Here is a 25,541-nt window from a genome sequence, read left to right on the forward strand (position 1 = left end):
TGCGAAGTCGCCCACAACTCCACCACCCCCGGGCCCTCGAGGCCTCCTGTCGCTTGCCTGGGCGGACGGCAGGGCCGCGCCGGAGAGGGTTGGCTGCCGGGCTGGCGGTGAGTCGCCAGCACCAGCGAAGCTAAGCCTCAAGAGGCACACCGTGGCCCCCGCTGCATTCTACGGCCACACCTCCCTGAACGCACCACACCTCGTCTGATCTCGGAAGCTAATCAGGGTCTGGCCTGTTTCGTACCTGGATGGGAGACCACATGGGAATACCGAGTGCTGTAGGCTTTTTTGCCTCCCGCTCCGCCTTGACATTTAGTGGCCCGCGGCCGAGGCCGCCTCCGCCCCCGCTGAGCACCGCTGCAGGCCTCACCTCCTCACGTCCCTCCCAACACAGCGCGCCGGAGGGATCGCTCCCCGCCGAGCTGGCTGGACATGCGGCCAGAATGCGGCCCTGGAAGGCAGCCGCCACCCCAGCCGCTCCCGTGGTGGCTGGCCCGGACCCAGACTCCGCCGCAGGCCGGGGTGCCGTCCGTGCGGCCCGCGAGGCCCTCGACCTGCACTTGGCCGCCCCCACCGGAGCCCAGCCGCGCCGCAGCCCCCTGTCTGCCCGTGTGTCTCTCCACAGCTCCCTCCGGAAAAAGCCCCCCCCTCCGCCGTTTCGCCACGGCCGGGGGCGGGAGCGGGGGCGGGGGCCGGGGCCGCTTCTCCGGGCCTGCCGGCCACCAGGGCCGGGGTCCTGTGCTCGGCGGGCGGCGTGGGGGCAAGGGGGGGCCTTGCTGGGGCTAAGGGGCCGTGCCCACTCCATGGTGGCTCCCAGTGGCTTCGGGCCAGCTGCTGCCCGGCCGGAGGGCCGGCCCGGCCGTGGCCGGGCTGCGCCTAACTCCGCGTGGGCGGGCAGGGGGGGATGCCCAAGGGACCGCGGCCGCCGGGCCCTGAAGCCTCCGGGGCCGCGTCCCTGTGAGCGTCGAGCGGGATCTGCGGCGGGGCGCCAAGCGCCGACGGGCCTGGAGCGTCCCGCCCGCCCTGGGCTGCGAGGTGGCCCACCACTCCGCCACCCCCGGGTCCCCGAGGCCTCCTGTCGCCTGCCTGGGCGGGCGGCAGGGCCCTGCCGGAGAGGGCTGGCCGCCGGCATGGCGGTAAGGCGCAGGCGCCAGCGAAGCTGGGCCTCAAGAGGCACCGCGCGGGCCCCTCCTGCGTCTACGGCCATACCACCCTGAACGCGCCCGATCTCGTCTGATCTCGGAAGCTAAGCAGGGTCGGGCCTGGTTAGTACTTGGATGGGAGACCGCCTGGGAATACCGGGTGCTGTAGGCTTTTTGCCTCCCGCTCCGCCTTCTCCTTTAGTCGCCCGCCGCCTCCGCCCCCGCCCCCGCCCCCGCCCCCGCCGGGCACCGCTGCAGGCCCCACCTCCTCCGGCCCCTCCCACCACAGCGCGCCAGAGGGGGCGCTCTCCGCCTGCCTGGCCGGCCAGGCGGCCAGAAGGCGGCCCTGGAAGGCAGCCGCATCCCAGCCGCTCCCGGGGTGGCTGGCCTGAACCCAGACTCCGCCTCAGGCCCGGGTGCCGGCCGTGCGGCCCGCGAGCCCCTTGACCTGCACCTGGCCGCCCCCACTAGCGCCCAGCCCCGGCGCAGCCACCTATCTGCCGGTGTGTCTCTCCACAGCTCCCTCCGGAAAAAGCCCCCCCTCCGCCGTTTCGCCACGGCCGAGTGCGGGAGCGGGGTCGTGGGCCAGGACTCGTTCTCCGAACCGGCCGACCACTAGGCACCGGGAACAGTGCTCGGCAGTTGGCGTGGATGCAAGTGTGGCCTTGCTGGCTGTAATGGGCCATGCCAACACAATGGTGGCTCCCAGTGGATTCGGGGCAACTGCCGTCGGGCAGGAGGGCCGGCCCGGCCACGGCTAGGTTGTGCCTAGCACTGCGTGAGTGGACAGGGTTGGTAATGCCCGAGGGACCTAGGGCCAAGGGACATTAAGCCTCCGGGGCCACGTCCTTGTGAGCATCAAGCGGGACCTGGGGCGGAGCGCCAAGCACCTACGGGCCTGGAGGATCCCGCCTGACCTGAGCTGCGAGGTCGCCCTTGACTATGCAACCCCTGGGTCCCTGAGGCCTCCTGTCGCCAGCCTGGGCGGGCGGCAGGGCCTTGCTGAAGAGGGCTGACCGCCGAGCAGGGAGCAAGTCGCCAGCACCAGCGAAGCAAAGCCTCAAGAGGCACCCCGTGGCCCCGGCTGCCCTCTAAGGCCATACCACCCTGAACGCGCCCCATCTCGTCTGATCGCGGAAGCTAAGCAGGGTCGGGCCTGGTTAGTACTTGGATGGGAGACCGCCTGGGAATACCGGGTGCTGTAGGCTTCTTGCCTCCCGCTCCGCCTTCTCCTTTAGTCGCCCGCCGCCTCCGCCGCCGCCCCCGCCCCCGCCGAGCAGCGCTGCAGGCCCCACCTCCTCCGGCCCCTCCCACCACAGCGCGCCAGAGGGGGCGCTCCGCGCCGGCCTGGCCGGCCAGGCGGCCAGAAGGCGGCCCTGGAAGGCAGCCGCCACCCCAGCCGCTCCCGTGGTGGCTGGCCCGGACCCAGACTCCGCCGCAGGCCGGGGTGCCGTCCGTGCGGCCCACGAAGCCCTCGACCTGCACTTGGCCGCCCCCACCGGAGCCCAGCCGCGCCGCAGCCCCCTGTCTGCCCGTGTGTATCTCCACAGCTCCCTCCGGAAAAAGCCCACCCTCCGCCGTTTCGCCACGGCCGGGGGCGGGAGCGGGGGCGGGGGCTGGGACCGGTTCGCTGGGCTGGCTAGACACCAGGCGCCGGGTCCTGTGCTCGGCGGGTGGCGTGGGGGCAAGGGTGGCCTTGCTGGGGCTAAGGGGCCGTGCCGGCTCAATGGTGGCTCCCAGTGGGTTAAGGGCCGACTGCCGTCGGGCAGGAGGGCCGGCCAGGCCGTGGCTGGGCTGCGCCTAGCACTGTGTGGATTGACAGGGTGGGGAATGCACAAGGGACCGAGGGCCACAGGCCCTTAAGCCTCCGGGGCCAAGTCCTGTGAGCGTTGAGCGGCTCTGGGGCGGAGGGCCAAGCGCCTACAGGCCTGGAGGGTCCCGCCTGACCTGAGCTGCGAAGTCGCCCACAACTCCACCACCCCCGGGCCCTCGAGGCCTCCTGTCGCTTGCCTGGGCGGACGGCAGGGCCGCGCCGGAGAGGGTTGGCTGCCGGGCTGGCGGTGAGTCGCCAGCACCAGCGAAGCTAAGCCTCAAGAGGCACACCGTGGCCCCCGCTGCATTCTACGGCCACACCTCCCTGAACGCACCACACCTCGTCTGATCTCGGAAGCTAATCAGGGTCTGGCCTGTTTCGTACCTGGATGGGAGACCACATGGGAATACCGAGTGCTGTAGGCTTTTTTGCCTCCCGCTCCGCCTTGACATTTAGTGGCCCGCGGCCGAGGCCGCCTCCGCCCCCGCTGAGCACCGCTGCAGGCCTCACCTCCTCACGTCCCTCCCAACACAGCGCGCCGGAGGGATCGCTCCCCGCCGAGCTGGCTGGACATGCGGCCAGAATGCGGCCCTGGAAGGCAGCCGCCACCCCAGCCGCTCCCGTGGTGGCTGGCCCGGACCCAGACTCCGCCGCAGGCCGGGGTGCCGTCCGTGCGGCCCGCGAGGCCCTCGACCTGCACTTGGCCGCCCCCACCGGAGCCCAGCCGCGCCGCAGCCCCCTGTCTGCCCGTGTGTCTCTCCACAGCTCCCTCCGGAAAAAGCCCCCCCCTCCGCCGTTTCGCCACGGCCGGGGGCGGGAGCGGGGGCGGGGGCCGGGGCCGCTTCTCCGGGCCTGCCGGCCACCAGGGCCGGGGTCCTGTGCTCGGCGGGCGGCGTGGGGGCAAGGGGGGGCCTTGCTGGGGCTAAGGGGCCGTGCCCACTCCATGGTGGCTCCCAGTGGCTTCGGGCCAGCTGCTGCCCGGCCGGAGGGCCGGCCCGGCCGTGGCCGGGCTGCGCCTAACTCCGCGTGGGCGGGCAGGGGGGGATGCCCAAGGGACCGCGGCCGCCGGGCCCTGAAGCCTCCGGGGCCGCGTCCCTGTGAGCGTCGAGCGGGATCTGCGGCGGGGCGCCAAGCGCCGACGGGCCTGGAGCGTCCCGCCCGCCCTGGGCTGCGAGGTGGCCCACCACTCCGCCACCCCCGGGTCCCCGAGGCCTCCTGTCGCCTGCCTGGGCGGGCGGCAGGGCCCTGCCGGAGAGGGCTGGCCGCCGGCATGGCGGTAAGGCGCAGGCGCCAGCGAAGCTGGGCCTCAAGAGGCACCGCGCGGGCCCCTCCTGCGTCTACGGCCATACCACCCTGAACGCGCCCGATCTCGTCTGATCTCGGAAGCTAAGCAGGGTCGGGCCTGGTTAGTACTTGGATGGGAGACCGCCTGGGAATACCGGGTGCTGTAGGCTTTTTGCCTCCCGCTCCGCCTTCTCCTTTAGTCGCCCGCCGCCTCCGCCCCCGCCCCCGCCCCCGCCCCCGCCGGGCACCGCTGCAGGCCCCACCTCCTCCGGCCCCTCCCACCACAGCGCGCCAGAGGGGGCGCTCTCCGCCTGCCTGGCCGGCCAGGCGGCCAGAAGGCGGCCCTGGAAGGCAGCCGCATCCCAGCCGCTCCCGGGGTGGCTGGCCTGAACCCAGACTCCGCCTCAGGCCCGGGTGCCGGCCGTGCGGCCCGCGAGCCCCTTGACCTGCACCTGGCCGCCCCCACTAGCGCCCAGCCCCGGCGCAGCCACCTATCTGCCGGTGTGTCTCTCCACAGCTCCCTCCGGAAAAAGCCCCCCCTCCGCCGTTTCGCCACGGCCGAGTGCGGGAGCGGGGTCGTGGGCCAGGACTCGTTCTCCGAACCGGCCGACCACTAGGCACCGGGAACAGTGCTCGGCAGTTGGCGTGGATGCAAGTGTGGCCTTGCTGGCTGTAATGGGCCATGCCAACACAATGGTGGCTCCCAGTGGATTCGGGGCAACTGCCGTCGGGCAGGAGGGCCGGCCCGGCCACGGCTAGGTTGTGCCTAGCACTGCGTGAGTGGACAGGGTTGGTAATGCCCGAGGGACCTAGGGCCAAGGGACATTAAGCCTCCGGGGCCACGTCCTTGTGAGCATCAAGCGGGACCTGGGGCGGAGCGCCAAGCACCTACGGGCCTGGAGGATCCCGCCTGACCTGAGCTGCGAGGTCGCCCTTGACTATGCAACCCCTGGGTCCCTGAGGCCTCCTGTCGCCAGCCTGGGCGGGCGGCAGGGCCTTGCTGAAGAGGGCTGACCGCCGAGCAGGGAGCAAGTCGCCAGCACCAGCGAAGCAAAGCCTCAAGAGGCACCCCGTGGCCCCGGCTGCCCTCTAAGGCCATACCACCCTGAACGTGCCCCATCTCGTCTGATCGCGGAAGCTAAGCAGGGTCGGGCCTGGTTAGTACTTGGATGGGAGACCGCCTGGGAATACCGGGTGCTGTAGGCTTTTTGCCTCCCGCTCCGCCTTCTCCTTTAGTCGCCCGCCGCCTCCGCCGCCGCCCCCGCCCCCGCCGAGCAGCGCTGCAGGCCCCACCTCCTCCGGCCCCTCCCACCACAGCGCGCCAGAGGGGGCGCTCCGCGCCGGCCTGGCCGGCCAGGCGGCCAGAAGGCGGCCCTGGAAGGCAGCCGCCACCCCAGCCGCTCCCGTGGTGGCTGGCCCGGACCCAGACTCCGCCGCAGGCCGGGGTGCCGTCCGTGCGGCCCACGAAGCCCTCGACCTGCACTTGGCCGCCCCCACCGGAGCCCAGCCGCGCCGCAGCCCCCTGTCTGCCCGTGTGTATCTCCACAGCTCCCTCCGGAAAAAGCCCACCCTCCGCCGTTTCGCCACGGCCGGGGGCGGGAGCGGGGGCGGGGGCTGGGACCGGTTCGCTGGGCTGGCTAGACACCAGGCGCCGGGTCCTGTGCTCGGCGGGTGGCGTGGGGGCAAGGGTGGCCTTGCTGGGGCTAAGGGGCCGTGCCGGCTCAATGGTGGCTCCCAGTGGGTTAAGGGCCGACTGCCGTCGGGCAGGAGGGCCGGCCAGGCCGTGGCTGGGCTGCGCCTAGCACTGTGTGGATTGACAGGGTGGGGAATGCACAAGGGACCGAGGGCCACAGGCCCTTAAGCCTCCGGGGCCAAGTCCTGTGAGCGTTGAGCGGCTCTGGGGCGGAGGGCCAAGCGCCTACAGGCCTGGAGGGTCCCGCCTGACCTGAGCTGCGAAGTCGCCCACAACTCCACCACCCCCGGGCCCTCGAGGCCTCCTGTCGCTTGCCTGGGCGGACGGCAGGGCCGCGCCGGAGAGGGTTGGCTGCCGGGCTGGCGGTGAGTCGCCAGCACCAGCGAAGCTAAGCCTCAAGAGGCACACCGTGGCCCCCGCTGCATTCTACGGCCACACCTCCCTGAACGCACCACACCTCGTCTGATCTCGGAAGCTAATCAGGGTCTGGCCTGTTTCGTACCTGGATGGGAGACCACATGGGAATACCGAGTGCTGTAGGCTTTTTTGCCTCCCGCTCCGCCTTGACATTTAGTGGCCCGCGGCCGAGGCCGCCTCCGCCCCCGCTGAGCACCGCTGCAGGCCTCACCTCCTCACGTCCCTCCCAACACAGCGCGCCGGAGGGATCGCTCCCCGCCGAGCTGGCTGGACATGCGGCCAGAATGCGGCCCTGGAAGGCAGCCGCCACCCCAGCCGCTCCCGTGGTGGCTGGCCCGGACCCAGACTCCGCCGCAGGCCGGGGTGCCGTCCGTGCGGCCCGCGAGGCCCTCGACCTGCACTTGGACGCCCCCACCGGAGCCCAGCCGCGCCGCAGCCCCCTGTCTGCCCGTGTGTCTCTCCACAGCTCCCTCCGGAAAAAGCCCCCCCCTCCGCCGTTTCGCCACGGCCGGGGGCGGGAGCGGGGGCGGGGGCCGGGGCCGCTTCTCCGGGCCTGCCGGCCACCAGGGCCGGGGTCCTGTGCTCGGCGGGCGGCGTGGGGGCAAGGGGGGGCCTTGCTGGGGCTAAGGGGCCGTGCCCACTCCATGGTGGCTCCCAGTGGCTTCGGGCCAGCTGCTGCCCGGCCGGAGGGCCGGCCCGGCCGTGGCCGGGCTGCGCCTAACTCCGCGTGGGCGGGCAGGGGGGGATGCCCAAGGGACCGCGGCCGCCGGGCCCTGAAGCCTCCGGGGCCGCGTCCCTGTGAGCGTCGAGCGGGATCTGCGGCGGGGCGCCAAGCGCCGACGGGCCTGGAGCGTCCCGCCCGCCCTGGGCTGCGAGGTGGCCCACCACTCCGCCACCCCCGGGTCCCCGAGGCCTCCTGTCGCCTGCCTGGGCGGGCGGCAGGGCCCTGCCGGAGAGGGCTGGCCGCCGGCATGGCGGTAAGGCGCAGGCGCCAGCGAAGCTGGGCCTCAAGAGGCACCGCGCGGGCCCCTCCTGCGTCTACGGCCATACCACCCTGAACGCGCCCGATCTCGTCTGATCTCGGAAGCTAAGCAGGGTCGGGCCTGGTTAGTACTTGGATGGGAGACCGCCTGGGAATACCGGGTGCTGTAGGCTTTTTGCCTCCCGCTCCGCCTTCTCCTTTAGTCGCCCGCCGCCTCCGCCCCCGCCCCCGCCCCCGCCCCCGCCGGGCACCGCTGCAGGCCCCACCTCCTCCGGCCCCTCCCACCACAGCGCGCCAGAGGGGGCGCTCTCCGCCTGCCTGGCCGGCCAGGCGGCCAGAAGGCGGCCCTGGAAGGCAGCCGCATCCCAGCCGCTCCCGGGGTGGCTGGCCTGAACCCAGACTCCGCCTCAGGCCCGGGTGCCGGCCGTGCGGCCCGCGAGCCCCTTGACCTGCACCTGGCCGCCCCCACTAGCGCCCAGCCCCGGCGCAGCCACCTATCTGCCGGTGTGTCTCTCCACAGCTCCCTCCGGAAAAAGCCCCCCCTCCGCCGTTTCGCCACGGCCGAGTGCGGGAGCGGGGTCGTGGGCCAGGACTCGTTCTCCGAACCGGCCGACCACTAGGCACCGGGAACAGTGCTCGGCAGTTGGCGTGGATGCAAGTGTGGCCTTGCTGGCTGTAATGGGCCATGCCAACACAATGGTGGCTCCCAGTGGATTCGGGGCAACTGCCGTCGGGCAGGAGGGCCGGCCCGGCCACGGCTAGGTTGTGCCTAGCACTGCGTGAGTGGACAGGGTTGGTAATGCCCGAGGGACCTAGGGCCAAGGGACATTAAGCCTCCGGGGCCACGTCCTTGTGAGCATCAAGCGGGACCTGGGGCGGAGCGCCAAGCACCTACGGGCCTGGAGGATCCCGCCTGACCTGAGCTGCGAGGTCGCCCTTGACTATGCAACCCCTGGGTCCCTGAGGCCTCCTGTCGCCAGCCTGGGCGGGCGGCAGGGCCTTGCTGAAGAGGGCTGACCGCCGAGCAGGGAGCAAGTCGCCAGCACCAGCGAAGCAAAGTCTCAAGAGGCACCCCGTGGCCCCGGCTGCCCTCTAAGGCCATACCACCCTGAACGCGCCCCATCTCGTCTGATCGCGGAAGCTAAGCAGGGTCGGGCCTGGTTAGTACTTGGATGGGAGACCGCCTGGGAATACCGGGTGCTGTAGGCTTCTTGCCTCCCGCTCCGCCTTCTCCTTTAGTCGCCCGCCGCCTCCGCCGCCGCCCCCGCCCCCGCCGAGCAGCGCTGCAGGCCCCACCTCCTCCGGCCCCTCCCACCACAGCGCGCCAGAGGGGGCGCTCCGCGCCGGCCTGGCCGGCCAGGCGGCCAGAAGGCGGCCCTGGAAGGCAGCCGCCACCCCAGCCGCTCCCGTGGTGGCTGGCCCGGACCCAGACTCCGCCGCAGGCCGGGGTGCCGTCCGTGCGGCCCACGAAGCCCTCGACCTGCACTTGGCCGCCCCCACCGGAGCCCAGCCGCGCCGCAGCCCCCTGTCTGCCCGTGTGTATCTCCACAGCTCCCTCCGGAAAAAGCCCACCCTCCGCCGTTTCGCCACGGCCGGGGGCGGGAGCGGGGGCGGGGGCTGGGACCGGTTCGCTGGGCTGGCTAGACACCAGGCGCCGGGTCCTGTGCTCGGCGGGTGGCGTGGGGGCAAGGGTGGCCTTGCTGGGGCTAAGGGGCCGTGCCGGCTCAATGGTGGCTCCCAGTGGGTTAAGGGCCGACTGCCGTCGGGCAGGAGGGCCGGCCAGGCCGTGGCTGGGCTGCGCCTAGCACTGTGTGGATTGACAGGGTGGGGAATGCACAAGGGACCGAGGGCCACAGGCCCTTAAGCCTCCGGGGCCAAGTCCTGTGAGCGTTGAGCGGCTCTGGGGCGGAGGGCCAAGCGCCTACAGGCCTGGAGGGTCCCGCCTGACCTGAGCTGCGAAGTCGCCCACAACTCCACCACCCCCGGGCCCTCGAGGCCTCCTGTCGCTTGCCTGGGCGGACGGCAGGGCCGCGCCGGAGAGGGTTGGCTGCCGGGCTGGCGGTGAGTCGCCAGCACCAGCGAAGCTAAGCCTCAAGAGGCACACCGTGGCCCCCGCTGCATTCTACGGCCACACCTCCCTGAACGCACCACACCTCGTCTGATCTCGGAAGCTAATCAGGGTCTGGCCTGTTTCGTACCTGGATGGGAGACCACATGGGAATACCGAGTGCTGTAGGCTTTTTTGCCTCCCGCTCCGCCTTGACATTTAGTGGCCCGCGGCCGAGGCCGCCTCCGCCCCCGCTGAGCACCGCTGCAGGCCTCACCTCCTCACGTCCCTCCCAACACAGCGCGCCGGAGGGATCGCTCCCCGCCGAGCTGGCTGGACATGCGGCCAGAATGCGGCCCTGGAAGGCAGCCGCCACCCCAGCCGCTCCCGTGGTGGCTGGCCCGGACCCAGACTCCGCCGCAGGCCGGGGTGCCGTCCGTGCGGCCCGCGAGGCCCTCGACCTGCACTTGGCCGCCCCCACCGGAGCCCAGCCGCGCCGCAGCCCCCTGTCTGCCCGTGTGTCTCTCCACAGCTCCCTCCGGAAAAAGCCCCCCCCTCCGCCGTTTCGCCACGGCCGGGGGCGGGAGCGGGGGCGGGGGCCGGGGCCGCTTCTCCGGGCCTGCCGGCCACCAGGGCCGGGGTCCTGTGCTCGGCGGGCGGCGTGGGGGCAAGGGGGGGCCTTGCTGGGGCTAAGGGGCCGTGCCCACTCCATGGTGGCTCCCAGTGGCTTCGGGCCAGCTGCTGCCCGGCCGGAGGGCCGGCCCGGCCGTGGCCGGGCTGCGCCTAACTCCGCGTGGGCGGGCAGGGGGGGATGCCCAAGGGACCGCGGCCGCCGGGCCCTGAAGCCTCCGGGGCCGCGTCCCTGTGAGCGTCGAGCGGGATCTGCGGCGGGGCGCCAAGCGCCGACGGGCCTGGAGCGTCCCGCCCGCCCTGGGCTGCGAGGTGGCCCACCACTCCGCCACCCCCGGGTCCCCGAGGCCTCCTGTCGCCTGCCTGGGCGGGCGGCAGGGCCCTGCCGGAGAGGGCTGGCCGCCGGCATGGCGGTAAGGCGCAGGCGCCAGCGAAGCTGGGCCTCAAGAGGCACCGCGCGGGCCCCTCCTGCGTCTACGGCCATACCACCCTGAACGCGCCCGATCTCGTCTGATCTCGGAAGCTAAGCAGGGTCGGGCCTGGTTAGTACTTGGATGGGAGACCGCCTGGGAATACCGGGTGCTGTAGGCTTTTTGCCTCCCGCTCCGCCTTCTCCTTTAGTCGCCCGCCGCCTCCGCCCCCGCCCCCGCCCCCGCCCCCGCCGGGCACCGCTGCAGGCCCCACCTCCTCCGGCCCCTCCCACCACAGCGCGCCAGAGGGGGCGCTCTCCGCCTGCCTGGCCGGCCAGGCGGCCAGAAGGCGGCCCTGGAAGGCAGCCGCATCCCAGCCGCTCCCGGGGTGGCTGGCCTGAACCCAGACTCCGCCTCAGGCCCGGGTGCCGGCCGTGCGGCCCGCGAGCCCCTTGACCTGCACCTGGCCGCCCCCACTAGCGCCCAGCCCCGGCGCAGCCACCTATCTGCCGGTGTGTCTCTCCACAGCTCCCTCCGGAAAAAGCCCCCCCTCCGCCGTTTCGCCACGGCCGAGTGCGGGAGCGGGGTCGTGGGCCAGGACTCGTTCTCCGAACCGGCCGACCACTAGGCACCGGGAACAGTGCTCGGCAGTTGGCGTGGATGCAAGTGTGGCCTTGCTGGCTGTAATGGGCCATGCCAACACAATGGTGGCTCCCAGTGGATTCGGGGCAACTGCCGTCGGGCAGGAGGGCCGGCCCGGCCACGGCTAGGTTGTGCCTAGCACTGCGTGAGTGGACAGGGTTGGTAATGCCCGAGGGACCTAGGGCCAAGGGACATTAAGCCTCCGGGGCCACGTCCTTGTGAGCATCAAGCGGGACCTGGGGCGGAGCGCCAAGCACCTACGGGCCTGGAGGATCCCGCCTGACCTGAGCTGCGAGGTCGCCCTTGACTATGCAACCCCTGGGTCCCTGAGGCCTCCTGTCGCCAGCCTGGGCGGGCGGCAGGGCCTTGCTGAAGAGGGCTGACCGCCGAGCAGGGAGCAAGTCGCCAGCACCAGCGAAGCAAAGCCTCAAGAGGCACCCCGTGGCCCCGGCTGCCCTCTAAGGCCATACCACCCTGAACGCGCCCCATCTCGTCTGATCTCGGAAGCTAAGCAGGGTCGGGCCTGGTTAGTACTTGGATGGGAGACCGCCTGGGAATACCGGGTGCTGTAGGCTTCTTGCCTCCCGCTCCGCCTTCTCCTTTAGTCGCCCGCCGCCTCCGCCCCCGCCCCCGCCCCCGCCGGGCAGCGCTGCAGGCCCCACCTCCTCCGGCCCCTCCCACCACAGCGCGCCAGAGGGGGCGCTCCGCGCCGGCCTGGCCGGCCAGGCGGCCAGAAGGCGGCCCTGGAAGGCAGCCGCCACCCCAGCCGCTCCCGTGGTGGCTGGCCCGGACCCAGACTCCGCCGCAGGCCGGGGTGCCGTCCGTGCGGCCCACGAAGCCCTCGACCTGCACTTGGCCGCCCCCACCGGAGCCCAGCCGCGCCGCAGCCCCCTGTCTGCCCGTGTGTATCTCCACAGCTCCCTCCGGAAAAAGCCCACGCTCCGCCGTTTCGCCACGGCCGGGGGCGGGAGCGGGGGCGGGGGCTGGGACCGGTTCGCTGGGCTGGCTAGACACCAGGCGCCGGGTCCTGTGCTCGGCGGGTGGCGTGGGGGCAAGGGTGGCCTTGCTGGGGCTAAGGGGCCGTGCCGGCTCAATGGTGGCTCCCAGTGGGTTAAGGGCCGACTGCCGTCGGGCAGGAGGGCCGGCCAGGCCGTGGCTGGGCTGCGCCTAGCACTGTGTGGATTGACAGGGTGGGGAATGCACAAGGGACCGAGGGCCACAGGCCCTTAAGCCTCCGGGGCCAAGTCCTGTGAGCGTTGAGCGGCTCTGGGGCGGAGGGCCAAGCGCCTACAGGCCTGGAGGGTCCCGCCTGACCTGAGCTGCGAAGTCGCCCACAACTCCACCACCCCCGGGCCCTCGAGGCCTCCTGTCGCTTGCCTGGGCGGACGGCAGGGCCGCGCCGGAGAGGGTTGGCTGCCGGGCTGGCGGTGAGTCGCCAGCACCAGCGAAGCTAAGCCTCAAGAGGCACACCGTGGCCCCCGCTGCATTCTACGGCCACACCTCCCTGAACGCACCACACCTCGTCTGATCTCGGAAGCTAATCAGGGTCTGGCCTGTTTCGTACCTGGATGGGAGACCACATGGGAATACCGAGTGCTGTAGGCTTTTTTGCCTCCCGCTCCGCCTTGACATTTAGTGGCCCGCGGCCGAGGCCGCCTCCGCCCCCGCTGAGCACCGCTGCAGGCCTCACCTCCTCACGTCCCTCCCAACACAGCGCGCCGGAGGGATCGCTCCCCGCCGAGCTGGCTGGACATGCGGCCAGAATGCGGCCCTGGAAGGCAGCCGCCACCCCAGCCGCTCCCGTGGTGGCTGGCCCGGACCCAGACTCCGCCGCAGGCCGGGGTGCCGTCCGTGCGGCCCGCGAGGCCCTCGACCTGCACTTGGCCGCCCCCACCGGAGCCCAGCCGCGCCGCAGCCCCCTGTCTGCCCGTGTGTCTCTCCACAGCTCCCTCCGGAAAAAGCCCCCCCCTCCGCCGTTTCGCCACGGCCGGGGGCGGGAGCGGGGGCGGGGGCCGGGGCCGCTTCTCCGGGCCTGCCGGCCACCAGGGCCGGGGTCCTGTGCTCGGCGGGCGGCGTGGGGGCAAGGGGGGGCCTTGCTGGGGCTAAGGGGCCGTGCCCACTCCATGGTGGCTCCCAGTGGCTTCGGGCCAGCTGCTGCCCGGCCGGAGGGCCGGCCCGGCCGTGGCCGGGCTGCGCCTAACTCCGCGTGGGCGGGCAGGGGGGGATGCCCAAGGGACCGCGGCCGCCGGGCCCTGAAGCCTCCGGGGCCGCGTCCCTGTGAGCGTCGAGCGGGATCTGCGGCGGGGCGCCAAGCGCCGACGGGCCTGGAGCGTCCCGCCCGCCCTGGGCTGCGAGGTGGCCCACCACTCCGCCACCCCCGGGTCCCCGAGGCCTCCTGTCGCCTGCCTGGGCGGGCGGCAGGGCCCTGCCGGAGAGGGCTGGCCGCCGGCATGGCGGTAAGGCGCAGGCGCCAGCGAAGCTGGGCCTCAAGAGGCACCGCGCGGGCCCCTCCTGCGTCTACGGCCATACCACCCTGAACGCGCCCGATCTCGTCTGATCTCGGAAGCTAAGCAGGGTCGGGCCTGGTTAGTACTTGGATGGGAGACCGCCTGGGAATACCGGGTGCTGTAGGCTTTTTGCCTCCCGCTCCGCCTTCTCCTTTAGTCGCCCGCCGCCTCCGCCCCCGCCCCCGCCCCCGCCCCCGCCGGGCACCGCTGCAGGCCCCACCTCCTCCGGCCCCTCCCACCACAGCGCGCCAGAGGGGGCGCTCTCCGCCTGCCTGGCCGGCCAGGCGGCCAGAAGGCGGCCCTGGAAGGCAGCCGCATCCCAGCCGCTCCCGGGGTGGCTGGCCTGAACCCAGACTCCGCCTCAGGCCCGGGTGCCGGCCGTGCGGCCCGCGAGCCCCTTGACCTGCACCTGGCCGCCCCCACTAGCGCCCAGCCCCGGCGCAGCCACCTATCTGCCGGTGTGTCTCTCCACAGCTCCCTCCGGAAAAAGCCCCCCCTCCGCCGTTTCGCCACGGCCGAGTGCGGGAGCGGGGTCGTGGGCCAGGACTCGTTCTCCGAACCGGCCGACCACTAGGCACCGGGAACAGTGCTCGGCAGTTGGCGTGGATGCAAGTGTGGCCTTGCTGGCTGTAATGGGCCATGCCAACACAATGGTGGCTCCCAGTGGATTCGGGGCAACTGCCGTCGGGCAGGAGGGCCGGCCCGGCCACGGCTAGGTTGTGCCTAGCACTGCGTGAGTGGACAGGGTTGGTAATGCCCGAGGGACCTAGGGCCAAGGGACATTAAGCCTCCGGGGCCACGTCCTTGTGAGCATCAAGCGGGACCTGGGGCGGAGCGCCAAGCACCTACGGGCCTGGAGGATCCCGCCTGACCTGAGCTGCGAGGTCGCCCTTGACTATGCAACCCCTGGGTCCCTGAGGCCTCCTGTCGCCAGCCTGGGCGGGCGGCAGGGCCTTGCTGAAGAGGGCTGACCGCCGAGCAGGGAGCAAGTCGCCAGCACCAGCGAAGCAAAGCCTCAAGAGGCACCCCGTGGCCCCGGCTGCCCTCTAAGGCCATACCACCCTGAACGTGCCCCATCTCGTCTGATCGCGGAAGCTAAGCAGGGTCGGGCCTGGTTAGTACTTGGATGGGAGACCGCCTGGGAATACCGGGTGCTGTAGGCTTTTTGCCTCCCGCTCCGCCTTCTCCTTTAGTCGCCCGCCGCCTCCGCCGCCGCCCCCGCCCCCGCCGAGCAGCGCTGCAGGCCCCACCTCCTCCGGCCCCTCCCACCACAGCGCGCCAGAGGGGGCGCTCCGCGCCGGCCTGGCCGGCCAGGCGGCCAGAAGGCGGCCCTGGAAGGCAGCCGCCACCCCAGCCGCTCCCGTGGTGGCTGGCCCGGACCCAGACTCCGCCGCAGGCCGGGGTGCCGTCCGTGCGGCCCACGAAGCCCTCGACCTGCACTTGGCCGCCCCCACCGGAGCCCAGCCGCGCCGCAGCCCCCTGTCTGCCCGTGTGTATCTCCACAGCTCCCTCCGGAAAAAGCCCACCCTCCGCCGTTTCGCCACGGCCGGGGGCGGGAGCGGGGGCGGGGGCTGGGACCGGTTCGCTGGGCTGGCTAGACACCAGGCGCCGGGTCCTGTGCTCGGCGGGTGGCGTGGGGGCAAGGGTGGCCTTGCTGGGGCTAAGGGGCCGTGCCGGCTCAATGGTGGCTCCCAGTGGGTTAAGGGCCGACTGCCGTCGGGCAGGAGGGCCGGCCAGGCCGTGGCTGGGCTGCGCCTAGCACTGTGTGGATTGACAGGGTGGGGAATGCACAAGGGACCGAGGGCCACAGGCCCTTAAGCCTCCGGGGCCAAGTCCTGTGAGCGTTGAGCGGCTCTGGGGCGGAGGGCCAAGCGCCTACAGGCCTGGAGGGTCCCGCCTGACCTGAGCTGCGAAGTCGCCCACAACTCCACCACCCCCGGGCCCTCGAGGCCTCCTGTCGCTTGCCTGGGCGGACGGCAGGGCCGCGCCGGAGAGGGTTGGCTGCCGGGCTGGCGGTGAGTCGCCAGCACCAGCGAAGCTAAGCCTCAAGAGGCACACCGTGGCCCCCGCTGCATTCTACGGCCACACCTCCCTGAACGCACCACACCTCGTCTGATCTCGGAAGCTAATCAGGGTCTGGCCTGTTTCGTACCTGGATGGGAGACCACATGGGAATACCGAGTGCTGTAGGCTTTTTTGCCTCCCGCTCCGCCTTGACATTTAGTGGCCCGCGGCCGAGGCCGCCTCCGCCCCCGCTGAGCACCGCTGCAGGCCTCACCTCCTCACGTCCCTCCCAACACAGCGCGCCGGAGGGATCGCTCCCCGCCGAGCTGGCTGGACATGCGGCCAGAATGCGGCCCTGGAAGGCAGCCGCCACCCCAGCCGCTCCCGTGGTGGCTGGCCCGGACCCAGACTCCGCCGCAGGCCGGGGTGCCGTCCGTGCGGCCCGCGAGGCCCTCGACCTGCACTTGGCCGCCCCCACCGGAGCCCAGCCGCGCCGCAGCCCCCTGTCTGCCCGTGTGTCTCTCCACAGCTCCCTCCGGAAAAAGCCCCCCCCTCCGCCGTTTCGCCACGGCCGGGGGCGGGAGCGGGGGCGGGGGCCGGGGCCGCTTCTCCGGGCCTGCCGGCCACCAGGGCCGGGGTCCTGTGCTCGGCGGGCGGCGTGGGGGCAAGGGGGGGCCTTGCTGGGGCTAAGGGGCCGTGCCCACTCCATGGTGGCTCCCAGTGGCTTCGGGCCAGCTGCTGCCCGGCCGGAGGGCCGGCCCGGCCGTGGCCGGGCTGCGCCTAACTCCGCGTGGGCGGGCAGGGGGGGATGCCCAAGGGACCGCGGCCGCCGGGCCCTGAAGCCTCCGGGGCCGCGTCCCTGTGAGCGTCGAGCGGGATCTGCGGCGGGGCGCCAAGCGCCGACGGGCCTGGAGCGTCCCGCCCGCCCTGGGCTGCGAGGTGGCCCACCACTCCGCCACCCCCGGGTCCCCGAGGCCTCCTGTCGCCTGCCTGGGCGGGCGGCAGGGCCCTGCCGGAGAGGGCTGGCCGCCGGCATGGCGGTAAGGCGCAGGCGCCAGCGAAGCTGGGCCTCAAGAGGCACCGCGCGGGCCCCTCCTGCGTCTACGGCCATACCACCCTGAACGCGCCTGATCTCGTCTGATCTCGGAAGCTAAGCAGGGTCGGGCCTGGTTAGTACTTGGATGGGAGACCGCCTGGGAATACCGGGTGCTGTAGGCTTTTTGCCTCCCGCTCCGCCTTCTCCTTTAGTCGCCCGCCGCCTCCGCCCCCGCCCCCGCCCCCGCCCCCGCCGGGCACCGCTGCAGGCCCCACCTCCTCCGGCCCCTCCCACCACAGCGCGCCAGAGGGGGCGCTCTCCGCCTGCCTGGCCGGCCAGGCGGCCAGAAGGCGGCCCTGGAAGGCAGCCGCATCCCAGCCGCTCCCGGGGTGGCTGGCCTGAACCCAGACTCCGCCTCAGGCCCGGGTGCCGGCCGTGCGGCCCGCGAGCCCCTTGACCTGCACCTGGCCGCCCCCACTAGCGCCCAGCCCCGGCGCAGCCACCTATCTGCCGGTGTGTCTCTCCACAGCTCCCTCCGGAAAAAGCCCCCCCTCCGCCGTTTCGCCACGGCCGAGTGCGGGAGCGGGGTCGTGGGCCAGGACTCGTTCTCCGAACCGGCCGACCACTAGGCACCGGGAACAGTGCTCGGCAGTTGGCGTGGATGCAAGTGTGGCCTTGCTGGCTGTAATGGGCCATGCCAACACAATGGTGGCTCCCAGTGGATTCGGGGCAACTGCCGTCGGGCAGGAGGGCCGGCCCGGCCACGGCTAGGTTGTGCCTAGCACTGCGTGAGTGGACAGGGTTGGTAATGCCCGAGGGACCTAGGGCCAAGGGACATTAAGCCTCCGGGGCCACGTCCTTGTGAGCATCAAGCGGGACCTGGGGCGGAGCGCCAAGCACCTACGGGCCTGGAGGATCCCGCCTGACCTGAGCTGCGAGGTCGCCCTTGACTATGCAACCCCTGGGTCCCTGAGGCCTCCTGTCGCCAGCCTGGGCGGGCGGCAGGGCCTTGCTGAAGAGGGCTGACCGCCGAGCAGGGAGCAAGTCGCCAGCACCAGCGAAGCAAAGCCTCAAGAGGCACCCCGTGGCCCCGGCTGCCCTCTAAGGCCATACCACCCTGAACGCGCCCCATCTCGTCTGATCTCGGAAGCTAAGCAGGGTCGGGCCTGGTTAGTACTTGGATGGGAGACCGCCTGGGAATACCGGGTGCTGTAGGCTTCTTGCCTCCCGCTCCGCCTTCTCCTTTAGTCGCCCGCCGCCTCCGCCCCCGCCCCCGCCCCCGCCGGGCAGCGCTGCAGGCCCCACCTCCTCCGGCCCCTCCCACCACAGCGCGCCAGAGGGGGCGCTCCGCGCCGGCCTGGCCGGCCAGGCGGCCAGAAGGCGGCCCTGGAAGGCAGCCGCCACCCCAGCCGCTCCCGTGGTGGCTGGCCCGGACCCAGACTCCGCCGCAGGCCGGGGTGCCGTCCGTGCGGCCCACGAAGCCCTCGACCTGCACTTGGCCGCCCCCACCGGAGCCCAGCCGCGCCGCAGCCCCCTGTCTGCCCGTGTGTATCTCCACAGCTCCCTCCGGAAAAAGCCCACGCTCCGCCGTTTCGCCACGGCCGGGGGCGGGAGCGGGGGCGGGGGCTGGGACCGGTTCGCTGGGCTGGCTAGACACCAGGCGCCGGGTCCTGTGCTCGGCGGGTGGCGTGGGGGCAAGGGTGGCCTTGCTGGGGCTAAGGGGCCGTGCCGGCTCAATGGTGGCTCCCAGTGGGTTAAGGGCCGACTGCCGTCGGGCAGGAGGGCCGGCCAGGCCGTGGCTGGGCTGCGCCTAGCACTGTGTGGATTGACAGGGTGGGGAATGCACAAGGGACCGAGGGCCACAGGCCCTTAAGCCTCCGGGGCCAAGTCCTGTGAGCGTTGAGCGGCTCTGGGGCGGAGGGCCAAGCGCCTACAGGCCTGGAGGGTCCCGCCTGACCTGAGCTGCGAAGTCGCCCACAACTCCACCACCCCCGGGCCCTCGAGGCCTCCTGTCGCTTGCCTGGGCGGACGGCAGGGCCGCGCCGGAGAGGGTTGGCTGCCGGGCTGGCGGTGAGTCGCCAGCACCAGCGAAGCTAAGCCTCAAGAGGCACACCGTGGCCCCCGCTGCATTCTACGGCCACACCTCCCTGAACGCACCACACCTCGTCTGATCTCGGAAGCTAATCAGGGTCTGGCCTGTTTCGTACCTGGATGGGAGACCACATGGGAATACCGAGTGCTGTAGGCTTTTTTGCCTCCCGCTCCGCCTTGACATTTAGTGGCCCGCGGCCGAGGCCGCCTCCGCCCCCGCTGAGCACCGCTGCAGGCCTCACCTCCTCACGTCCCTCCCAACACAGCGCGCCGGAGGGATCGCTCCCCGCCGAGCTGGCTGGACATGCGGCCAGAATGCGGCCCTGGAAGGCAGCCGCCACCCCAGCCGCTCCCGTGGTGGCTGGCCCGGACCCAGACTCCGCCGCAGGCCGGGGTGCCGTCCGTGCGGCCCGCGAGGCCCTCGACCTGCACTTGGCCGCCCCCACCGGAGCCCAGCCGCGCCGCAGCCCCCTGTCTGCCCGTGTGTCTCTCCACAGCTCCCTCCGGAAAAAGCCCCCCCCTCCGCCGTTTCGCCACGGCCGGGGGCGGGAGCGGGGGCGGGGGCCGGGGCCGCTTCTCCGGGCCTGCCGGCCACCAGGGCCGGGGTCCTGTGCTCGGCGGGCGGCGTGGGGGCAAGGGGGGGCCTTGCTGGGGCTAAGGGGCCGTGCCCACTCCATGGTGGCTCCCAGTGGCTTCGGGCCAGCTGCTGCCCGGCCGGAGGGCCGGCCCGGCCGTGGCCGGGCTGCGCCTAACTCCGCGTGGGCGGGCAGGGGGGGATGCCCAAGGGACCGCGGCCGCCGGGCCCTGAAGCCTCCGGGGCCGCGTCCCTGTGAGCGTCGAGCGGGATCTGCGGCGGGGCGCCAAGCGCCGACGGGCCTGGAGCGTCCCGCCCGCCCTGGGCTGCGAGGTGGCCCACCACTCCGCCACCCCCGGGTCCCCGAGGCCTCCTGTCGCCTGCCTGGGCGGGCGGCAGGGCCCTGCCGGAGAGGGCTGGCCGCCGGCATGGCGGTAAGGCGCAGGCGCCAGCGAAGCTGGGCCTCAAGAGGCACCGCGCGGGCCCCTCCTGCGTCTACGGCCATACCACCCTGAACGCGCCCGATCTCGTCTGATCTCGGAAGCTAAGCAGGGTCGGGCCTGGTTAGTACTTGGATGGGAGACCGCCTGGGAATACCGGGTGCTGTAGGCTTTTTGCCTCCCGCTCCGCCTTCTCCTTTAGTCGCCCGCCGCCTCCGCCCCCGCCCCCGCCCCCGCCCCCGCCGGGCACCGCTGCAGGCCCCACCTCCTCCGGCCCCTCCCACCACAGCGCGCCAGAGGGGGCGCTCTCCGCCTGCCTGGCCGGCCAGGCGGCCAGAAGGCGGCCCTGGAAGGCAGCCGCATCCCAGCCGCTCCCGGGGTGGCTGGCCTGAACCCAGACTCCGCCTCAGGCCCGGGTGCCGGCCGTGCGGCCCGCGAGCCCCTTGACCTGCACCTGGCCGCCCCCACTAGCGCCCAGCCCCGGCGCAGCCACCTATCTGCCGGTGTGTCTCTCCACAGCTCCCTCCGGAAAAAGCCCCCCCTCCGCCGTTTCGCCACGGCCGAGTGCGGGAGCGGGGTCGTGGGCCAGGACTCGTTCTCCGAACCGGCCGACCACTAGGCACCGGGAACAGTGCTCGGCAGTTGGCGTGGATGCAAGTGTGGCCTTGCTGGCTGTAATGGGCCATGCCAACACAATGGTGGCTCCCAGTGGATTCGGGGCAACTGCCGTCGGGCAGGAGGGCCGGCCCGGCCACGGCTAGGTTGTGCCTAGCACTGCGTGAGTGGACAGGGTTGGTAATGCCCGAGGGACCTAGGGCCAAGGGACATTAAGCCTCCGGGGCCACGTCCTTGTGAGCATCAAGCGGGACCTGGGGCGGAGCGCCAAGCACCTACGGGCCTGGAGGATCCCGCCTGACCTGAGCTGCGAGGTCGCCCTTGACTATGCAACCCCTGGGTCCCTGAGGCCTCCTGTCGCCAGCCTGGGCGGGCGGCAGGGCCTTGCTGAAGAGGGCTGACCGCCGAGCAGGGAGCAAGTCGCCAGCACCAGCGAAGCAAAGCCTCAAGAGGCACCCCGTGGCCCCGGCTGCCCTCTAAGGCCATACCACCCTGAACGTGCCCCATCTCGTCTGATCGCGGAAGCTAAGCAGGGTCGGGCCTGGTTAGTACTTGGATGGGAGACCGCCTGGGAATACCGGGTGCTGTAGGCTTTTTGCCTCCCGCTCCGCCTTCTCCTTTAGTCGCCCGCCGCCTCCGCCGCCGCCCCCGCCCCCGCCGAGCAGCGCTGCAGGCCCCACCTCCTCCGGCCCCTCCCACCACAGCGCGCCAGAGGGGGCGCTCCGCGCCGGCCTGGCCGGCCAGGCGGCCAGAAGGCGGCCCTGGAAGGCAGCCGCCACCCCAGCCGCTCCCGTGGTGGCTGGCCCGGACCCAGACTCCGCCGCAGGCCGGGGTGCCGTCCGTGCGGCCCACGAAGCCCTCGACCTGCACTTGGCCGCCCCCACCGGAGCCCAGCCGCGCCGCAGCCCCCTGTCTGCCCGTGTGTATCTCCACAGCTCCCTCCGGAAAAAGCCCACCCTCCGCCGTTTCGCCACGGCCGGGGGCGGGAGCGGGGGCGGGGGCTGGGACCGGTTCGCTGGGCTGGCTAGACACCAGGCGCCGGGTCCTGTGCTCGGCGGGTGGCGTGGGGGCAAGGGTGGCCTTGCTGGGGCTAAGGGGCCGTGCCGGCTCAATGGTGGCTCCCAGTGGGTTAAGGGCCGACTGCCGTCGGGCAGGAGGGCCGGCCAGGCCGTGGCTGGGCTGCGCCTAGCACTGTGTGGATTGACAGGGTGGGGAATGCACAAGGGACCGAGGGCCACAGGCCCTTAAGCCTCCGGGGCCAAGTCCTGTGAGCGTTGAGCGGCTCTGGGGCGGAGGGCCAAGCGCCTACAGGCCTGGAGGGTCCCGCCTGACCTGAGCTGCGAAGTCGCCCACAACTCCACCACCCCCGGGCCCTCGAGGCCTCCTGTCGCTTGCCTGGGCGGACGGCAGGGCCGCGCCGGAGAGGGTTGGCTGCCGGGCTGGCGGTGAGTCGCCAGCACCAGCGAAGCTAAGCCTCAAGAGGCACACCGTGGCCCCCGCTGCATTCTACGGCCACACCTCCCTGAACGCACCACACCTCGTCTGATCTCGGAAGCTAATCAGGGTCTGGCCTGTTTCGTACCTGGATGGGAGACCACATGGGAATACCGAGTGCTGTAGGCTTTTTTGCCTCCCGCTCCGCCTTGACATTTAGTGGCCCGCGGCCGAGGCCGCCTCCGCCCCCGCTGAGCACCGCTGCAGGCCTCACCTCCTCACGTCCCTCCCAACACAGCGCGCCGGAGGGATCGCTCCCCGCCGAGCTGGCTGGACATGCGGCCAGAATGCGGCCCTGGAAGGCAGCCGCCACCCCAGCCGCTCCCGTGGTGGCTGGCCCGGACCCAGACTCCGCCGCAGGCCGGGGTGCCGTCCGTGCGGCCCGCGAGGCCCTCGACCTGCACTTGGCCGCCCCCACCGGAGCCCAGCCGCGCCGCAGCCCCCTGTCTGCCCGTGTGTCTCTCCACAGCTCCCTCCGGAAAAAGCCCCCCCCTCCGCCGTTTCGCCACGGCCGGGGGCGGGAGCGGGGGCGGGGGCCGGGGCCGCTTCTCCGGGCCTGCCGGCCACCAGGGCCGGGGTCCTGTGCTCGGCGGGCGGCGTGGGGGCAAGGGGGGGCCTTGCTGGGGCTAAGGGGCCGTGCCCACTCCATGGTGGCTCCCAGTGGCTTCGGGCCAGCTGCTGCCCGGCCGGAGGGCCGGCCCGGCCGTGGCCGGGCTGCGCCTAACTCCGCGTGGGCGGGCAGGGGGGGATGCCCAAGGGACCGCGGCCGCCGGGCCCTGAAGCCTCCGGGGCCGCGTCCCTGTGAGCGTCGAGCGGGATCTGCGGCGGGGCGCCAAGCGCCGACGGGCCTGGAGCGTCCCGCCCGCCCTGGGCTGCGAGGTGGCCCACCACTCCGCCACCCCCGGGTCCCCGAGGCCTCCTGTCGCCTGCCTGGGCGGGCGGCAGGGCCCTGCCGGAGAGGGCTGGCCGCCGGCATGGCGGTAAGGCGCAGGCGCCAGCGAAGCTGGGCCTCAAGAGGCACCGCGCGGGCCCCTCCTGCGTCTACGGCCATACCACCCTGAACGCGCCCGATCTCGTCTGATCTCGGAAGCTAAGCAGGGTCGGGCCTGGTTAGTACTTGGATGGGAGACCGCCTGGGAATACCGGGTGCTGTAGGCTTTTTGCCTCCCGCTCCGCCTTCTCCTTTAGTCGCCCGCCGCCTCCGCCCCCGCCCCCGCCCCCGCCCCCGCCGGGCACCGCTGCAGGCCCCACCTCCTCCGGCCCCTCCCACCACAGCGCGCCAGAGGGGGCGCTCTCCGCCTGCCTGGCCGGCCAGGCGGCCAGAAGGCGGCCCTGGAAGGCAGCCGCATCCCAGCCGCTCCCGGGGTGGCTGGCCTGAACCCAGACTCCGCCTCAGGCCCGGGTGCCGGCCGTGCGGCCCGCGAGCCCCTTGACCTGCACCTGGCCGCCCCCACTAGCGCCCAGCCCCGGCGCAGCCACCTATCTGCCGGTGTGTCTCTCCACAGCTCCCTCCGGAAAAAGCCCCCCCTCCGCCGTTTCGCCACGGCCGGGGGCGGGAGCGGGGGCGGGGGCCGGGGCCGGTGCTCCGGGCCGGCCGGCCACAAGGCGCCGGGTCCTGTGCTCGGCGGGTGGCGTGGGGGCAAGGGTGGCCTTGCTGGGGCTAAGGGGCCGTGCCGACTCAATGGTGGCTCCCAGTGGGTTAAGGGCCGACTGCCGTCGGGCAGGAGGGCCGGCCCGGGCTGCGGCTGGGCTGCGCCTAGCGCCGCGTGGGCGGGCAGAGGGGAGGCCCAAGGGACCGCGGGCCCCGGGCCCTGAAGCCTCCGGGGCCACGTCCCTGTGAGCGACGTGCGGGATCTGGGGCGGGGCGCCAAGCGCCGAACGGTTTGGTGGGTCCCGCCCGCCCTGGGCTGGGAGGTCGCCGAACCCTCCGCCACCCCCCTGGTACCCGAGGCCGCCGTTGCCCTGCCTGGGCGGGCGGCGGGGCCCTGCCGGGGCGGGCTGGCCGCCGGGCTGGCGGGGAGGCGCAAGCGCCAGCGAAGCTGGGCCTCAAGAGGCACTCCGCGGGCCCCTCTTAACGTCTACGGCCATACCACCCTGAACGCGCCCGAACTCGTCTGATCTCGGAAGCTAAGCAGGGTCGGGCCTGGTTAGTACTTGGATGGGAGACCGCCTGGGAATACCGGGTGCTGTAGGCTTCTTGCCTCCCGCTCCGCCTTCTCCTTTAGTCGCCCGCCGCCTCCGCCCCCGCCCCCGCCCCCGCCGGGCAGCGCTGCAGGCCCCACCTCCTCCGGCCCCTCCCACCACAGCGCGCCAGAGGGGGCGCTCCGCGCCGGCCTGGCCGGCCAGGCGGCCAGAAGGCGGCCCTGGAAGGCAGCCGCCACCCCAGCCGCTCCCGTGGTGGCTGGCCCGGACCCAGACTCCGCCGCAGGCCGGGGTGCCGTCCGTGCGGCCCACGAAGCCCTCGACCTGCACTTGGCCGCCCCCACCGGAGCCCAGCCGCGCCGCAGCCCCCTGTCTGCCCGTGTGTCTCTCCACAGCTCCCTCCGGAAAAAGCCCACCCTTTGCCACTTCGCCACGGCCGAGAGTGGGAGTGGGGTCGTGGGCTGGGACCGGTTCGCTGGGCTGGCTAGACACCAGGCGCCGGGAACTTTGCTCGGCAGTTGGCGTGGGGGCAAGGGTGGCGTTGCTGTGTCTAAGGGGCCGTGCCGGCTCAATGGTGGCTCCCAGTGGCTTCGGGCCAACTGCCGTTGGGCAGGCGGGCCGGCCAGGCCGTGGCTGGGCTGCGCCTAGCACTGTGTGGATTGACAGGGTGGGGAATGCACAAGGGACCGAGGGCCACAGGCCCTTAAGCCTCCGGGGCCAAGTCCTGTGAGCGTTGAGCGGCTCTGGGGCGGAGGGCCAAGCGCCTACAGGCCTGGAGGGTCCCGCCTGACCTGAGCTGCGAAGTCGCCCACAACTCCACCACCCCCGGGCCCTCGAGGCCTCCTGTCGCTTGCCTGGGCGGACGGCAGGGCCGCGCCGGAGAGGGTTGGCTGCCGGGCTGGCGGTAAGTCGCCAGCACCAGCGAAGCTAAGCCTCAAGAGGCACACCGTGGCCCCCGCTGCATTCTACAGCCACACCTCCCTGAACGCACCACACCTCGTCTGATCTCGGAAGCTAATCAGGGTCTGGCCTGTTTCGTACCTGGATGGGAGACCACATGGGAATACCGAGTGCTGTAGGCTTTTTTGCCTCCCGCTCCGCCTTGACATTTAGTGGCCCGCGGCCGAGGCCGCCTCCGCCCCCGCTGAGCACCGCTGCAGGCCTCACCTCCTCACGTCCCTCCCAACACAGCGCGCCGGAGGGATCGCTCCCCGCCGAGCTGGCTGGACATGCGGCCAGAATGCGGCCCTGGAAGGCAGCCGCCACCCCAGCCGCTCCCGTGGTGGCTGGCCCGGACCCAGACTCCGCCGCAGGCCGGGGTGCCGTCCGTGCGGCCCGCGAGGCCCTCGACCTGCACTTGGCCGCCCCCACCGGAGCCCAGCCGCGCCGCAGCCCCCTGTCTGCCCGTGTGTCTCTCCACAGCTCCCTCCGGAAAAAGCCCCCCCCTCCGCCGTTTCGCCACGGCCGGGGGCGGGAGCGGGGGCGGGGGCCGGGGCCGCTTCTCCGGGCCTGCCGGCCACCAGGGCCGGGGTCCTGTGCTCGGCGGGCGGCGTGGGGGCAAGGGGGGGCCTTGCTGGG

General features: G+C 72.8%; 11 non-coding genes and 14 pseudogenes across 11 annotated transcripts; all 25 read left to right on the top strand.

Moving 5' to 3' along the window:
* The first annotated feature begins 166 nt into the window (after positions 1–166).
* On the top strand, positions 167–285 carry LOC133083210 (5S ribosomal RNA; annotated as a pseudogene).
* Positions 286–1,195: 910 nt separating this feature from the next.
* On the top strand, positions 1,196–1,314 carry LOC133083277 (5S ribosomal RNA). Its single transcript, XR_009699195.1, has one exon. It is a non-coding gene; the product is annotated as a 5S ribosomal RNA (ribosomal RNA).
* A 917-nt stretch (positions 1,315–2,231) lies between these two features.
* Positions 2,232–2,350, top strand: LOC133083121 (5S ribosomal RNA; annotated as a pseudogene).
* Positions 2,351–3,261: 911 nt separating this feature from the next.
* LOC133083211 (5S ribosomal RNA) lies at positions 3,262–3,380 on the top strand (annotated as a pseudogene).
* Positions 3,381–4,290: 910 nt separating this feature from the next.
* LOC133083278 (5S ribosomal RNA) lies at positions 4,291–4,409 on the top strand. Its single transcript, XR_009699196.1, has one exon. It is a non-coding gene; the product is annotated as a 5S ribosomal RNA (ribosomal RNA).
* Positions 4,410–5,326: 917 nt separating this feature from the next.
* LOC133083150 (5S ribosomal RNA) lies at positions 5,327–5,445 on the top strand (annotated as a pseudogene).
* A 911-nt stretch (positions 5,446–6,356) lies between these two features.
* LOC133083212 (5S ribosomal RNA) lies at positions 6,357–6,475 on the top strand (annotated as a pseudogene).
* Positions 6,476–7,385: 910 nt separating this feature from the next.
* Positions 7,386–7,504, top strand: LOC133083279 (5S ribosomal RNA). Its single transcript, XR_009699197.1, has one exon. It is a non-coding gene; the product is annotated as a 5S ribosomal RNA (ribosomal RNA).
* A 917-nt stretch (positions 7,505–8,421) lies between these two features.
* LOC133083122 (5S ribosomal RNA) lies at positions 8,422–8,540 on the top strand (annotated as a pseudogene).
* A 911-nt stretch (positions 8,541–9,451) lies between these two features.
* LOC133083213 (5S ribosomal RNA) lies at positions 9,452–9,570 on the top strand (annotated as a pseudogene).
* A 910-nt stretch (positions 9,571–10,480) lies between these two features.
* LOC133083280 (5S ribosomal RNA) lies at positions 10,481–10,599 on the top strand. The gene has a single exon (XR_009699198.1). It is a non-coding gene; the product is annotated as a 5S ribosomal RNA (ribosomal RNA).
* A 917-nt stretch (positions 10,600–11,516) lies between these two features.
* On the top strand, positions 11,517–11,635 carry LOC133083105 (5S ribosomal RNA). Its single transcript, XR_009699168.1, has one exon. It is a non-coding gene; the product is annotated as a 5S ribosomal RNA (ribosomal RNA).
* A 911-nt stretch (positions 11,636–12,546) lies between these two features.
* Positions 12,547–12,665, top strand: LOC133083214 (5S ribosomal RNA; annotated as a pseudogene).
* Positions 12,666–13,575: 910 nt separating this feature from the next.
* On the top strand, positions 13,576–13,694 carry LOC133083281 (5S ribosomal RNA). Its single transcript, XR_009699199.1, has one exon. It is a non-coding gene; the product is annotated as a 5S ribosomal RNA (ribosomal RNA).
* Positions 13,695–14,611: 917 nt separating this feature from the next.
* LOC133083151 (5S ribosomal RNA) lies at positions 14,612–14,730 on the top strand (annotated as a pseudogene).
* Positions 14,731–15,641: 911 nt separating this feature from the next.
* Positions 15,642–15,760, top strand: LOC133083215 (5S ribosomal RNA; annotated as a pseudogene).
* A 910-nt stretch (positions 15,761–16,670) lies between these two features.
* On the top strand, positions 16,671–16,789 carry LOC133083081 (5S ribosomal RNA). Its single transcript, XR_009699145.1, has one exon. It is a non-coding gene; the product is annotated as a 5S ribosomal RNA (ribosomal RNA).
* Positions 16,790–17,706: 917 nt separating this feature from the next.
* LOC133083107 (5S ribosomal RNA) lies at positions 17,707–17,825 on the top strand. The gene has a single exon (XR_009699170.1). It is a non-coding gene; the product is annotated as a 5S ribosomal RNA (ribosomal RNA).
* Positions 17,826–18,736: 911 nt separating this feature from the next.
* On the top strand, positions 18,737–18,855 carry LOC133083216 (5S ribosomal RNA; annotated as a pseudogene).
* Positions 18,856–19,765: 910 nt separating this feature from the next.
* On the top strand, positions 19,766–19,884 carry LOC133083282 (5S ribosomal RNA). The gene has a single exon (XR_009699200.1). It is a non-coding gene; the product is annotated as a 5S ribosomal RNA (ribosomal RNA).
* A 917-nt stretch (positions 19,885–20,801) lies between these two features.
* Positions 20,802–20,920, top strand: LOC133083153 (5S ribosomal RNA; annotated as a pseudogene).
* A 911-nt stretch (positions 20,921–21,831) lies between these two features.
* LOC133083217 (5S ribosomal RNA) lies at positions 21,832–21,950 on the top strand (annotated as a pseudogene).
* A 910-nt stretch (positions 21,951–22,860) lies between these two features.
* Positions 22,861–22,979, top strand: LOC133083284 (5S ribosomal RNA). Its single transcript, XR_009699202.1, has one exon. It is a non-coding gene; the product is annotated as a 5S ribosomal RNA (ribosomal RNA).
* Positions 22,980–23,897: 918 nt separating this feature from the next.
* On the top strand, positions 23,898–24,016 carry LOC133083082 (5S ribosomal RNA). The gene has a single exon (XR_009699146.1). It is a non-coding gene; the product is annotated as a 5S ribosomal RNA (ribosomal RNA).
* A 910-nt stretch (positions 24,017–24,926) lies between these two features.
* Positions 24,927–25,045, top strand: LOC133083267 (5S ribosomal RNA; annotated as a pseudogene).
* Positions 25,046–25,541: the final 496 nt, after the last annotated feature.

Source organism: Eubalaena glacialis, unplaced genomic scaffold, assembly GCF_028564815.1.
Source record: "Eubalaena glacialis isolate mEubGla1 unplaced genomic scaffold, mEubGla1.1.hap2.+ XY scaffold_248_1, whole genome shotgun sequence".
In the NCBI taxonomy this organism is placed as follows: Eukaryota; Metazoa; Chordata; class Mammalia; order Artiodactyla; family Balaenidae; genus Eubalaena; species Eubalaena glacialis.